We start from the raw sequence: 13865 nt of genomic DNA on the forward strand, positions 1-13865 counted from the left end.
CAGTCATGAATTCTGAACTTTTGCAGTTGTCAATTCTGATTTGGAACTGATTTGCAGACTTGAATTTGTTCAGCAAGGAGAGGAAAGAAAGGCCACCTGAGAGAACTGCTTTGTCTCTTAATGAATACTTGTTGTTTAAATTCCATTAAATTAAAAAAATTGAAATGACCATTCTCAACTTCTGGGACTAGTGGCCACAGATCCTAATACTCCTCAACCAGAAGAATTCAACTTTTCTGGGCACTACTGGCCCCAGGTGAATCCTTAATCAGTTTAAGAGTGGAGGACTAACTACATACAGTATGCATACTTTTGCTTTCTGCAGCCCAAAACTATCCATGTTCTAGTTGCTTCTCACTCTCATTTTTTTTCCATTCTTTCTTTTCATGATTTTGAAAATAGCCCATGTATGTAAATTAAATGAGGGGGAATACCAGCACTATCTACCCAGGTAACAAGGAAATTGAAATGCACAAGATACTTTTAATCTCCACAATGTTACTTCATTGCTTTATTCAATGCCACTTTATTGCTGCCAGACTGATTGATTGGGCCTAGAGACACACAAATGTGTTTGGGGTCAGAAGGACTCGCACCTGATTAATTGGTGCTGTGTGAGGCAATACAACAGTGGCAGGTCCAGCTGCTCATCAGCTAGTGATTGCAGTAGTGAAATCAGCAGATCAGTATGGAGAGCTGGTAACTTTTATATACCCTTTTCTGTTGCTGGAGCAGAGTTCATCTTCACAAGGATGCTTTGCTAAGGTAAGAGAGTATCCAAATACCTTTAATTCATACAATGATCAAGAGAATGGAGGGGATGTTTTTGTTCCTAATTCTACTTTGTCTCCAAAGGCTTTCTTGTCTTTATACTGTAGCCAAGTAGTATAATGGCTTTCTATAGTAGAAAGATGGCTTTTTTGGGTTGCTATCCTGGTAACTAACTCCTTTCTATTTAGTAATGGGGTCATAAATCTGTTTTTCAATCAATTTAGTGAAATGGCTACAAAAACTGTACAGGTCAAAACCCTTAGGGACAGCTAGCATAAAATACTGAGGCAACTCTTTCATGGCTGCCCCTTAGACACTTTGTTATGTGCAGAATCAGATGCTTCTTGGAGCAGTCAGATGTAGATAAGGGAGCAGAGCCAATGCTGTAGTTAAATTTAATTGTTTCTAGGTTAAGAACAGTGAATGCTCCATAAGACCATTCCAAAGTGTTTTTCTAAAATTTAAAACAAATTCACTACAGTTCGGATTGCCTTTTTAAATTATGGAATGCATCAGTCTCTAATTTTACATGACAAAAATTACTTCGTCAAACCACAGGTTTTAAATAAAATGTCACACTAATTTATGCCCAAGATTAAAGCAAAAACGGCTTGCAGTTTTTCAGTCTACTCTATCAGTACATAGTAAAGGAAAATTGATGAAAAATAATGGTTGGATTGTAGAACAGATGTGTACGAGCCCTTTCAATGTAACTTGTAATAATGGTAGTGTTTAGGACTTGGGTCTTATCTGCCTTAATCAAGTAGAGAAAACAAGTGAAGACAAACATAATTTGTTTCTCTTAAACCTGTTATAAAAAATTGTAATATGCTGTTTCTTCCAGCTGAGACAACTTGAAAAAATATAGAACAACAAATTAGCAGGTCAGAATGATTAAGTTCCACTAATGATAGCAAATTTCAAAGCGTTGAGGGAAGTATACAAGTCCAGATGCTCCCTGAAGAGTGCCTGTTGCCTCCCACAAACTCCCAGCTACTTCCAAGCTTCCAACTACTTCCAAGCTTCCAACTACTTGTCTTTTAGTAAGGGACATCAATTTGGTGATGCTTTTGGTTTTCCAGGGGTTAGCTGGTAACAGGCCTTGAAATAGCTGTGATGAATCTGGGTATGTGAAATAAATGAGGGTTTTTAATTAAAAAGCAGCAAAAGCCTGCTCTCTGGGCTCCCTAGTTCCAGAACCAAACCCCTGGAAAAAATTATCTTTTGAGCTTTGCAGGAGGTGCTCTTTCCATAGGAATGAAAAACGAAGCTGGTTAATTGTCCTTTTGTTACTGGATGGCCTGTCTATTGTGTTTTCCCTTTTTGAGGTTCAGTTTACTTCCCTGTTTTGCGTAATGTGAAAGTGAACATGATGTAAAGGAAGTGTGAACGTTGGCTAATGACTTTAGTAATCTTGTCTTCCTCTCCTTTCCAGAAAATAAGAAAAAAACAAGTTAGACAAGTTAATGCAAATTAGAAAAGTTTAGTAGTGGTTGGGCTACTCTTGATTGCATGAACTAGATTAACCAAGTCACCCTGGAGGCAAAGGTGCAGCAGCTTTAACAAATAGAAAGATGAGCCATGGGAAACCATTCAGAAACCTCAGGAAAAAAAGTAGTAGCCAGGTAGCCCTAGTAGAGAACTAGCTAGCAAGCCTAACATTATGGACTAAAATCTTTATTCTGTAAATGACAGTATGTTTGTGAAGCAGCTTTTGGGGCGCCATCATGAAACAAAGCATCTTCCTCGCTGATGATGATCTTCCATCCAGGAAGATCAGACCAACTGCAGATGCTTCCTCAGCCTGATGAAGGGTGTCTGTGCCCGAAAGCTTGCAAAGAATCATTTTTTCCAACTATTTGAGCTGGTCTAATAAAAGAGATCAGATTTACCCAAAGGACCGTGTCCCTCTCAGTGAAGTTTTTTGCTACAAAAACCCAATTCAGTTGCTTGGTCTGTGATACTTTTGAAACAAAACCAGATGCAGAAACTCCTACCTCTGTGGCTGCTGAGGATATTGACATCATTGAAGGCTATGTCTAATCTCAATTCTTCTCAGTTTAGCAAAAGGGCTATAGGGTTCTTCAACAGTTGGTCCTGCTGCTTTTCTGCTGTTGTAGTACACATCTTGGGGCAGAAATTTGTATAAAAAAATGAGTTGTGTGAAACTATCAAATAATACTCTGTATAAACAACCAACTTGGGAAGCCCATCATAGTTCACAGCATGAATGAAATCCAGGAGGAGCTTAATCACTTGTATTTAAACTTTTGCAGTTATTCTGTAGACTTTATTTTTCCTTTGGTTTTGGGAGAAAAACAGGTTAACTGCAAGGGTGGCATAGAAGAAACAGATTGTAATTTGCTGTACCACAGCCTGTAGATGCCTTACTGCTATAGCAGTGCGAAATATATCAATACTTTGAGTGCAAGAACGAATATCTACTTATTGAAATTTCTTAAATTGGTAGGGGGTGGTGAGTTCCCCTATTAAGAAGTTGTGAACAAAAATTGTAGAAAACCTTACTTGCTGTTTGAATGGGGTCAGGAACTTTCCCTGCTATATAGGGGCTTTGGGTTTGAGCAGTAAGATTTTACTATGCGTCTTTTTTAACATAACCTTCCTTTCCGTACAGAGTATTAAGAGTCTTTGTAGTACTAAATCTGGGTTTGTTTTAATACTCTTGAGGGATAGAAGATTTTACTGTTAAGATGTAACCCTTCTGGTGCTGGTAGGTGGGTGTCTGAACAAGAATAGTGTATGAGTGACAATGTACCTGGCTATAAACTTTTCTGAGTAAAACTAAAATGTCATTTTTTGGTGTTGGCTTAAAGAGCTTTGACATGTCACTGGTCTGGTAGAATACATTTCGTATTTGCTAAGAAAGCAGCATTTATTCATCATAATACCTGTGACTGTGGGTAAGATCACCTCTGTACAGCAACAGATACTGTGACGTGTGAGTTACATAACTGCCATATGAGTGGTGGCTGCCAACCTTTTTTGGCTGGTGTGTGACAAGTTAAGTTAAAAGTTTGAAATAGTGCCACTCTAATAATCAGCCTCCACTGCTGCCCAGTGCCATGCTCCAGAATGTGGCAACAGTGAATTCAGCAAAATCCCTCAGCTCCCACGGGGCCAAACCTTGGAGCCAGTACTGACCCCTGACTTCTGCCTCCTCCTCAGCTACCACTCCAGTCCCCACCCCCTCACCGATTTCTGCATGCCAAATATGCCAACTGCCTATGCCGCTTGTGGCATATGTGCCGTGGGCTGGCCACCCCACTATTGTAAATTCAGACAAAGCAATACAAATAATCATTTAAGCTAGTGCTGCCCTGTCCGAGTTTAAAATCAAGATGGGTCTGTTCCTGGAGAGATTTAGACTCAACCAACGGTTAATTTGTACAAAGCACAGGGCTGAACACTCATATGGGGAAACCTCCTTGGACTTTAACTCTTTAATTGGAGCTTGAAGTTTGTGGCACAAGATAGGTTTAGGGCTCCTCATGGAAAGGGTGGCTAGAAATGGGAGAGTCTCTCCTCCTTCAGATGTGACAAACAAATACTACACATCAAGGCCAGTATTAGATATGAGGCTAATCTCCTGCTTGAGATCATGGACATATGGAAAGTGATGCAATCCTCATCAAGAAAGACTGCTTTTAGTTGTTGTCACAGATTTGTACTTTAGCCCTGGAGCCAACCGTGGCAAACATAACCCTGGATGAATTGGGGATCAATGTGTCATGCTTTCACAGACTCTGGGTTAGGTTTTATTTGTACCTAGCCCTTCTCTAATTTGGCTGTTCCACAGCTTCTTTGTACCACAAGCAGCTGGAGCAAACCTTCACCCTGGTCTCAAAAGCAGAGACTGAGGCTACCAGTTTGACCACTGCTCTAAGCATTGGCCTCATCAGCAGTACAGATGCAGACAGTGCTGACAAGTGCATGATTTTTGGCTTGGACACTTCTTTCATGCCAACATGTGATCAAACTGTTTGTGTCATCTGTGTTTGGGGTGGGGAGGGGGTGCTACCATTTTGGTCTCACAGAGGGTCCAGCTGCTAAACCAAGTCCTGTGCCCAGAAATAGCTTCCCCTCAACAGCAGCCAAGTGCTGCTGCTTGGCTCAGATGCACCCTTCCTGGGGTGTGCTATGCTTCTTGCACTCCTTTCTTTCCCAGGCATGCTAAATGCAAAGAACAGATGTTTCATGAAGCAGTTATTTACTATGGTAGAACTCCTTTCACCTCCTGGGTTTACTAGCACACTCCAAACAATAAGAAACAATCATGGGAGGATCTAGGTGTTTGAAAATGGGGGGCTGCAGATGGCATGACAAGTCAACACATACAACACAATACATATTTTCTCCAGTTAACGACTAGATGCTTTACCTATCTGATGGGGTGCTAGCATTATATTAATTTCAAAATGGAAGCAAAAACAAATATAACTATTGGAATTTACATTTAATTTGCTAGAATATTTATGAAGTTTTAAAACAGCACAACAAATAGGTAAAAATAGTTATAGTACTCAAAAGAGACTGTGTCACTAGTCCTGTAGTCATTGTAGTTAAGCATACTCCTCTTATTCAGATTTATCAGATAAAATCTATCCTCCTTCAGCATCTTGATAGTGCCTCTAGTACTTCACTGTCAGTCATTTCTACACCTGAGATAGATTGGTCCTCTTCTATTTCACAGCCCTGCAGACTGTTTTGAGTTCAAGTGTGGTAATATTATCATCAGGCATGGCTAACAGACAGCAAAATTGCAGAAGAGAAGACTCTTTAAATATTGGAACATCTAGACCATTAAAAAGGAGAGAGGGTCGTTAACACCTATGGAGAGAAAGTAACAGGCATGAGGAAAGTGACCTGGAGCCATGAAATCAATTGACTCTCAGCACAGCCTGAGCAGAAGTGCAGCTGCATCCCAGCCAGTTGGTTTTAAAGTTTGGGTAGGGGAGGAATCAAAGCAGGAGATACAACTCCACACTCCCACTCTGGATCCACCTCTGGAAACAACATTTTTCTCCCTCCACTGTATAAACCATAGATGAACAAATACAGAACTGACCTAAACACCATGACTTCAAATCCCTCCCGTATCCAAATTCAATTTTAACTTTTATAAATGATCAAGAACGCATGGAGTTGCCAGTCACTGCAGATGAGCATTTCTACTATAAATACTATTCTATAGATTTTTATAGTCTAGCAATTTATCTTTTGAGGAGATAAATTAGAACCTGGAATGACAAGTTCTAATGGTGCCAGACAGTTTTAACTGCTGGCCTATAGGTTGCCTAAAGAAAGACATATCTAGGGCATCCCCTTAGCCTTTGCAAAGAGGTATTTTCACTGCCTTTTCATCACACAGGCCAGGGTCCTGACCTATAAGGATGGTGGAGACTGCTTGCAGCACTCTAAAAAGCAGTCACCAGCAGGGTGGATAAAAATCAATTATTTACTTTTAAAAAGTGGGGCTTTTTAAATTTAAATCAGATTCTTTAATTGAATCATATTTTGGGTTTCATTTTTTGTTTTTTTTTGTTAAGATGCTTTAAAAAAATAAAATCATTATGGAATAGGGATTATAACTTCCAATTATATACTATTTGGATCAATATAGTCATGTAACCTTTTTAAAAGTTTTATAAATGGGTCACAACAAACCATAGACTATATTTAGGGCCCTAATTTATGGGATTCCCAGAGGTTCCTCTATAGATTCGTAAAGATTAAAGAAAACCAGTCTACCCAATGGGACTCAGTGCTCAGTCTAGAAGATCTTATCAAGTATCTCTGTGATGCTTAGTTTCAGTTCTCAAACTGGATTTGTGTCTCCAGAGATCATAGGCAGAAAGGGTTCTTTGGCTAAATGTGATATCTTTTATTAAAACAACTAAATAGTTGGAAAAATTGTTCTTTGCAAGCTTCTGGGCACAAATGTGCTTCTTCAGTCAGGGAAAGGAAAGTTTGTTGTCTCCAGAGATAACATCCTTGTTAGCAGCAGTATATAGAGATAAGAGATAACAGACCTGATTACCCAACCATCAGCCCTCTTGTCTCTCTGCAAGCTTGTGTACACACAGTCAAGCCCTTACCTTTCTCTAAAAGTGCGAAGTTTCAAGAAATTAAATTAATAAAGGATATCAAACAACAAGAATGCAATTTTTTTTGTAGAAAATGATTAAATTGAGGCTAGGTAAACCAAGAGCATCTGCACAGCTGACACACACTTCACGAGAAAGGGAAAGATCTAAAAATGTAGCTCTCTACAGGGAGAGGCAGAGAAAGTCAAGGTGTCCATACCACTCAAGCCTGTGGAGCCTCTCTGCCCAATCAAGCCAGTAAACCTTGGTATGAAGGCCAGTAAGCCTTAGAGCAGTTTTTCTCAACCTGTGGGTTGTGACCCAAACATGGGTCACAAGAATATTTGAGAGGGTCACACACAATGTGGGAAAGCATGGGTTCCAGCCTGCAAGGAACTGTTTGGGGTGATTGGAGGCAGTGGAAGCACGTGCGTCTGCATGTGCACATGCATGTGGCCATCATGCAGGCAGGGTGGTGGGGGGGAGGGCAGAGGGCTGCAGGTTGGGGATGAAGGGCACCAGCAGGGCCAGGGTGCTGTGGGTCAGGAGTGAGGGGCACTGGTAGGGCCAGGGGCTGTGGGTTTGGACTGGCCATCAATGTTTACAAATGGGTCCTGGTACAAAAAGGCTGATGATAACCACTGCACTAAGAGAGTGGTTGCTGCTGAAGAGAGCAGGGCTGGAAGAATGTTGGACAGGAAAGGGTTAACGTGAGATGCTGTCATCATCACGAAGAGGTGTCATGCAAATCTTGAGTGGCTGTCTCCTGTCTTCCTCTCTTATTTTTTCCACTGTTCCTCTCTCACTTGCAGCCTGAAGCATTTAGGGTCTAGCAAGTTCTGATTCAGAGGCTGTATTCCTAACTCTCATGTTCATAGATGCTCATGCCCCTTTCCTCTAAGAATCTGTCCAATCCCTTTTCTGAATCTGGATGAACTGTCAGCTTCTGGTGGCAATGAGTTTCATGCTTGAATTTCAGGCAGTGTGTAAAGAACTTCCTTGTATTAGCTTTCAGCATACTACCTACTAAGTTTCATGTTGTGATCCCTAGTTCTTGTATTGTTTGGCAGAGTAAATAATACATCTCAATTTACTTTCTCTTCACAATTTAGTATTTTGTAAACCTTTATCATGTCCCTCCTCAAGCATCTCTTTTCTAAACTAAACAAGCCTAGCTTTCTTAGTCTCTCCTCATATGGAAGCCCCTCCATACTATTAATCATTCTTGTTGCTCTTCTCTGTACCTTTTCTAGTTCCATGTGGTCTTCCTTATCCTGAAGTTCTCCTGTCACTTTTGGTCATCTTGTGTCTGACACATAGTCCTCTCTACCACTCTGTGCTTAATTTCTTTCACCAAGAACTGCCAGCTAACAGATGGGAGATGGTCCCAAAGCCAGTTGTCCAGTGGAAATCATGTCTCCAGTCTAGTCACTGCCATTGTGAGAGAACAGATGGAAAGTGTCCTTACTGCTGACCTTTTAGTTTAAAACCTCCCTCCCAGAAACTGACTGCCAGGCAGTAATCATGGAGTTGACCAGTGGAATGTGAATGTGAACAGAAACCTACCTACGAAAGTCCTACCATGTGCTGCAACAGGTATCATATAATGCACTAAAGGAGGCAGGGGTCATCTACATGAGATGCTTTACTGTGTATTAGACTAATCTTATGCACAGTAATGTGTCACTGTTTACAGTTGTGCAGTAAATACTGCACAGTAGATTAGTCTAACGCACCATTTTCTAGTACCTGTAGATACAGAAACTAGAAATCGGCACAGTAAACTAAAATGCTGAAATGGACGTGTAGATACTGATCGGGAGCAAATTTGCTCCTGGTCAGCCTAGGCAGCAGGGGGAGAGCTGTCCCAGCTGAGTGGGATGCTGCCTGCCAGCTACATGGAGATTGGGACCAATCCTGATCTCCACAGGACTGGAAAACCTGGCCTGTCCTGGCTTGTGGACATCTGCCTCCCCACCCCATGGAGTCAGGAAGCAGCCAGGACAGCTATTCCCCAACCCGTGGAGATTGGGACCAATCGCCATGCCTGGCCCCTGCCAGCCCAGGACTGGCATCTGGGGGAGCCTGGATCTCCCCCTGGCTGCTGTGGGTGGGCAGAGCAGGGCAGAAGCAGCCCTAGACTGAACTTCTTCCATCGGGAGCAAATTTGCTCCTGACAAGCACAAGTTCAGATGCGGGGGGGGGGGGTGCAATTTAATGTGCCTGAATTTTTCTGTGCGGAAAAGTCAGGCACGTTTAATTACACGTGTAGATGAGCCCGCAGTCGCAAAGGGATACCAGCCTCTGATGCTGGTGCTGTTGGTGCAGTCTGCAGCAAACCCCACACTGTGTGCATGCTCAAGTTCAACTGCGTACAGCTTGTTTGTGGGTAGCTGTGCCAGTGCAATATGATCATGGTTTATGTCTTTAGCTTAGCCAGTCACAGTTTATGTATTTGTTTGTCAGTGACCCAAGGGTGTATCTACAGTGACTGCAGCTTGTAGAAACGTACCCTGGATAACTTTAAGCTAGCTAACTTAGGTATTGCCAGCAATCTAGTTGTAGTAGTACAGAACCTGATGTAGGCTGCCAATTTTTGTGGTGGTAAATACATACCAAAGCAACTATCTTAACACAACCTCTGTGCTATCAAGGCTGCAACTGTTCTTTTAAAGCTAGTTTGGATATGTCTACAAGAGTTATGATATGGGCATATTCTGAATGATCACTGTGTTTCAGGGTATGATTAAATCTATATTTTTGCATCTTCCTGATTTCTAGATGTTATGAAACAGCATAGACTTGTTATGTCTTGGTTCTACCTCTTAGCAGGAACAATTATAATAGTTTTCATACAGCCATTTTTTTAAGAGGTACTTTTTAAAGATATTGTCCCTGAAGCTGTAGAAAAACCCAGAAGATATCTACCATCCTCTGAGAACATAACTATATCTTTGCTCTATCTTTAAATACATGAATTATTTTTAAATGCCTGTAGTGACTGGCTGTGCCCCCAGATATGGGATTTCAGCATAGGCTAAGGATTAAATTCAACAAGTTGAGTCATGCAAGTGTATTTCTTGGCATTACAAATGAATGAACATTTTTTTTCCATTACACTTCCCAAGCTGTTATTAGTGGCCTTCCAGGATTGCAGGTTGTCCCTTCACTTGGTCTTCACAGTAAATTTATCATCATGCACATAACACCTTGACTGGGGAATAATTTAGAATACTTAAAGTGGTTGTGTGATACTTTTTGTTGCTCATAAACCTTTACCTCCCTCGTTTTCCTTGTGCACCTTTCAGATAATTCTTAGTGTACACTAAGGACATGAAAACAGACTGACAACAATGTAGGCGACAGCAGCCTCCAGGTGTTCCAGTGCCTACACATTTCCTTATTTGCAGTGTTGCTGGACTTTTGCTTATAAGTCTGCTGAACTGAAGCTTTAGAAAATAGTTTTATGATGGATACCAACTGCCCCGCTCATTAATGAGAAATAATATCTACTGATAAAAGGAAAAGCTAATTCTGAGAGGCCTTCTCTTAACACAAAAGGTATAAATGAGACTCAACATTTTGGTTTGCAATAATTTTAACAGTGATGGGAGTCAAAGGAACGTTGATCAAACTGAACCAACTTGAAGAGAACATCACAGTGAAATTGATCAAATGGAACAAGAAGATTCACTCTGCCAACACAAAAATTTAAACAGACCTCTCTAAAGCATTGCTTGTTCTTTAGGAAATGTATATTTCTCAACTCCCACAAAAGCAGGAAATGCTCAGTGAGACGCGTCTTATATGAGAAGTGTGTTAGGCTGTAGAATATAAAAGAAAATATGCATGTTATCAAGATACTGGGTGTTATAGAAAAAAATCTATGCTTGCCATTGAATTGATAATACAATGTAGTAATTAATAGTTGGGTTGACTAAAATGGGGTGTCACAAAAGATTGACATCTCCAGGTACCCAACCAAAGTGAAAATCCATCCCCCCCACTCCCTTTCTCTAGTCTATCCACGGTTTATTTCTAGTGAAACATACAAATGTTGAGCAGGAGGCAGGGTAAGAGATGAATATTTCTAGACCAACAGAATCAGAGATGATATCTGGACACACACAACTGTTTTTTTTTTATAAACTGAAATCTGTCCCACCCTTCATCTGAAGGTGGGTTTTCTTCGGAAACAAGATTCCGTTGTCTTTTTCTTGAATCTCAAGTAATAAATAAGAACTATCTTAAGTGCACTGGAGATCAGAGAGAGCACCTTCTTGCCTTACTAATTTAAGTCAATGGGCATTTTGGTGAACCTCAGGTAATTTACAGCTTCGTAGCAGTTTTGAGTTTTCAGCAGGGTGAGAACTTGAATTTAGAGAGAGTCAATGGAAATGAACCCTAGTTTTTAAACTAGAACAAGCTACCTGGAAACTCAACAAATACAGCTGTCTGACAGTCAGTTTGTTAATGTTCAACCACAGAGTTTCCTGCAAACAAAGGTACTCATCTTGTACAGGTATTTTTCAGTAAAATCTGAATTGATGAACTGTTTGTGTATGTCTTGTCGCTGATTTGTTTACTTTTTCATTTCTATCTTGTTTTCACCTACGTGACTTCTAATGCACGCAGTTCTCTTGAAGTGAAATCCTGGCTCTGTTGAAACCAGTGACAGGGCTTGCGTACTTTCAAACAAGCCAAAATGTCACCCTTAGTCTATCCTCCACTCTCAAAACTTTTTTAATAATTGCTTTTTAACTTGTCAAAACACAGATGCGAAAATTGTTAATTAAAGGACCTGACAATAGTAGATGCTACAGTTTCAGTACACTTAAAACTAAATGAGATGAATTTTAAAATAAAGCAGGTTTTGAAATCTGGTTCATTCTGAGAGAGAATTGTAGATGCACACATCCTGAAAAATAATTAGTACCATATCATCTTGCATAGAACATATTCCTTTCCCTCCTAAAATTGGGATGTGTCTTAAGTGAGGAAGCTGTTTTCTTCACTGGAAACAAAACATGCTGGGAAACACTGCATGCCATGCAGCTGCCAATATGGCTGCCTCTTGTGTCTGACTTAGGAAGCTGAAGGGGCAAAGTCCTGTGTTTAATCCTCTCGCAGCCATAGCTATTGGCTGAACATTATTGCATGTACCTAAGCAGCAGGTGAACTGATGGTAGTATCTTGATGAGGCTTGTTACATGGTAACAACATTTTACTTACAGGAATTTTAAAGAGCTACTTACAGTAAAGAACCAACAGTCTTGCTACTGCCCTTGCAAGAATCTGGGGTGGATTATGTGTTTTCAGGAGGCCTTAGTCCAGGGGTGGGCAAAACGGTGGATCTGGCCCATGGCTGGACTACATTTCCCTGTAGCCCCAATGGCAGTGGCTCCTGGCTGCCACTGCCAGACTCAGCCCCAGTGCCTGAGCACCCTGGCCCATCTGCCCTGCACCTACCACCAGAGGTGGGATCCACAGGGTGGTGCGCAGGGCCAGGTGGCTGGGATGGGGACATGGGCCCATGGGGAGTGGCGTCTGGGAGCGAAAAGGGTGGGCAGGAGACCCCAGGATCTTGGGGCAGTGACTGTGCAAGCCAGGGCAGACCTACAATCCACTGCCCACGCCCATTGGGGCCCTGCTATGAGCATGGATTGGGGCATGCAGGGAGCAGATTGTGGCTCTGCCCTTGCCCTGTGCTGTCACCACCCTAAGATCCTGGGGTTTCAATGGAGATCAACCAGGAACTACATAGGCAGGATGCACACCTGGTGAGGAGACCTGAATACAGCTCCCTGCCAGCCCAGCTTCATGCCTGCCTGCGCAGCTCCTGGCCGTTTCCATAGAGATCCTGGGATCTTTGAGTGGTGATAGCACAGGGCCAGGAAAGAGCCGTGATCTGCTCCCTGCACGCCCCTGTCTGTGGAACCTACACTTGTTGCAGCAGCATGTGGGGAGCAGATCGTGGCTTAGCTCCAACCCCATGCTGTCACCGCCCCAAGATCTTGGCATCTCCCCAGCCATGGCCCAACGCAGATGCCTGTCCACACACCCTACCTGTGTGGGTTCCACCCCGGTGGTGGGTGCAGAGTGCATGGGACAGGGTGGCTGGGCAGTGGGGCTAGGTCCCGCAGCAGCAGTCAGGAGCCGCTGCCTCTGGGGCTGCTGGGAAACAGTGCCCCAGGCCCGATCTGGCCCATGGGCTATATTTTGCCCACCCATGCCTTAGTTTGTCCCATGGTCAGCCATAACTAGGAAAAAAATCTCGCCCCTCCACCCACCACCCCCTATTTTCTACATTCCAAAAACAAGTTGTGTGTTATTTGGGGGTGTGTTGTATGCAAGAAAAATGCGGTATTCTACATTGCTAAACTTGTACTGTCTGTGATTAGATTTGAAGAGATTTTGAGTTAGGAGAGGTTGGTGATGAACTAATGCTGTGCAAATGGCAAATCTGAGGCTAAACTCCACAGTTGGTTAAACTGCCACTAATTCTTTCTGCTTTAGTTGTCTATCACAGGAGTGATCATATGGAGCCTGGGCATTACTGAGGGGAATATAACTGACTGGTCAGGTGTAGTAAGTTTTGTGCCCTGGGCAAAAACCTGCTAGAAGGTATGAGGGTAGTGGGGGAGATGATCAGTCTTACTCGCCCCAGATACTCCAAGATCCTAGCTGCTGCTGCTGTATCATTGTCTAGCCACTCCTGACAGCCACTCCAGGTGCCCCTGCACCTGTCTGCTACTGCCACAGTTATGAGGCTGGTGCTGCCTTGACAAGGACTCCAGGGGGGCAGTTTCATAGTTGGTAGGGTTGGAAGAGACCTAAGCAGGTCATCAAGTCCAACCCCCTGCCATGGCAGAAAAGAGTACGGGGGTCAAACGACCCTGGCAAGGTGATTATCTAGCCTCCTTTTGAAGGCCCCCAAGGTAGAAGTGAGCCCCACTTCCCTTAGAAGTTGGTTCCAGCTCCTAGCCGCCC

At 42.5% G+C, this 13865-nt stretch overlaps 1 protein-coding gene across 1 annotated transcript in view; it reads left to right on the forward strand.

Annotated features, from left to right (window-relative positions):
• Positions 1 to 672: 672 nt before the first annotated feature.
• Positions 673 to 13865, forward strand: part of MAP3K15 (mitogen-activated protein kinase kinase kinase 15) — a 164496-nt gene continuing 151303 nt past the window's right edge. The window contains exon 1 of the mRNA XM_059720882.1: positions 673 to 765. The gene's annotated coding sequence lies outside the window, so the exon portion shown is untranslated. The remainder of the gene's footprint in view (positions 766 to 13865) is intronic.

This window comes from Alligator mississippiensis, chromosome 1 (assembly GCF_030867095.1).
Source record: "Alligator mississippiensis isolate rAllMis1 chromosome 1, rAllMis1, whole genome shotgun sequence".
In the NCBI taxonomy this organism is placed as follows: Eukaryota; Metazoa; Chordata; order Crocodylia; family Alligatoridae; genus Alligator; species Alligator mississippiensis.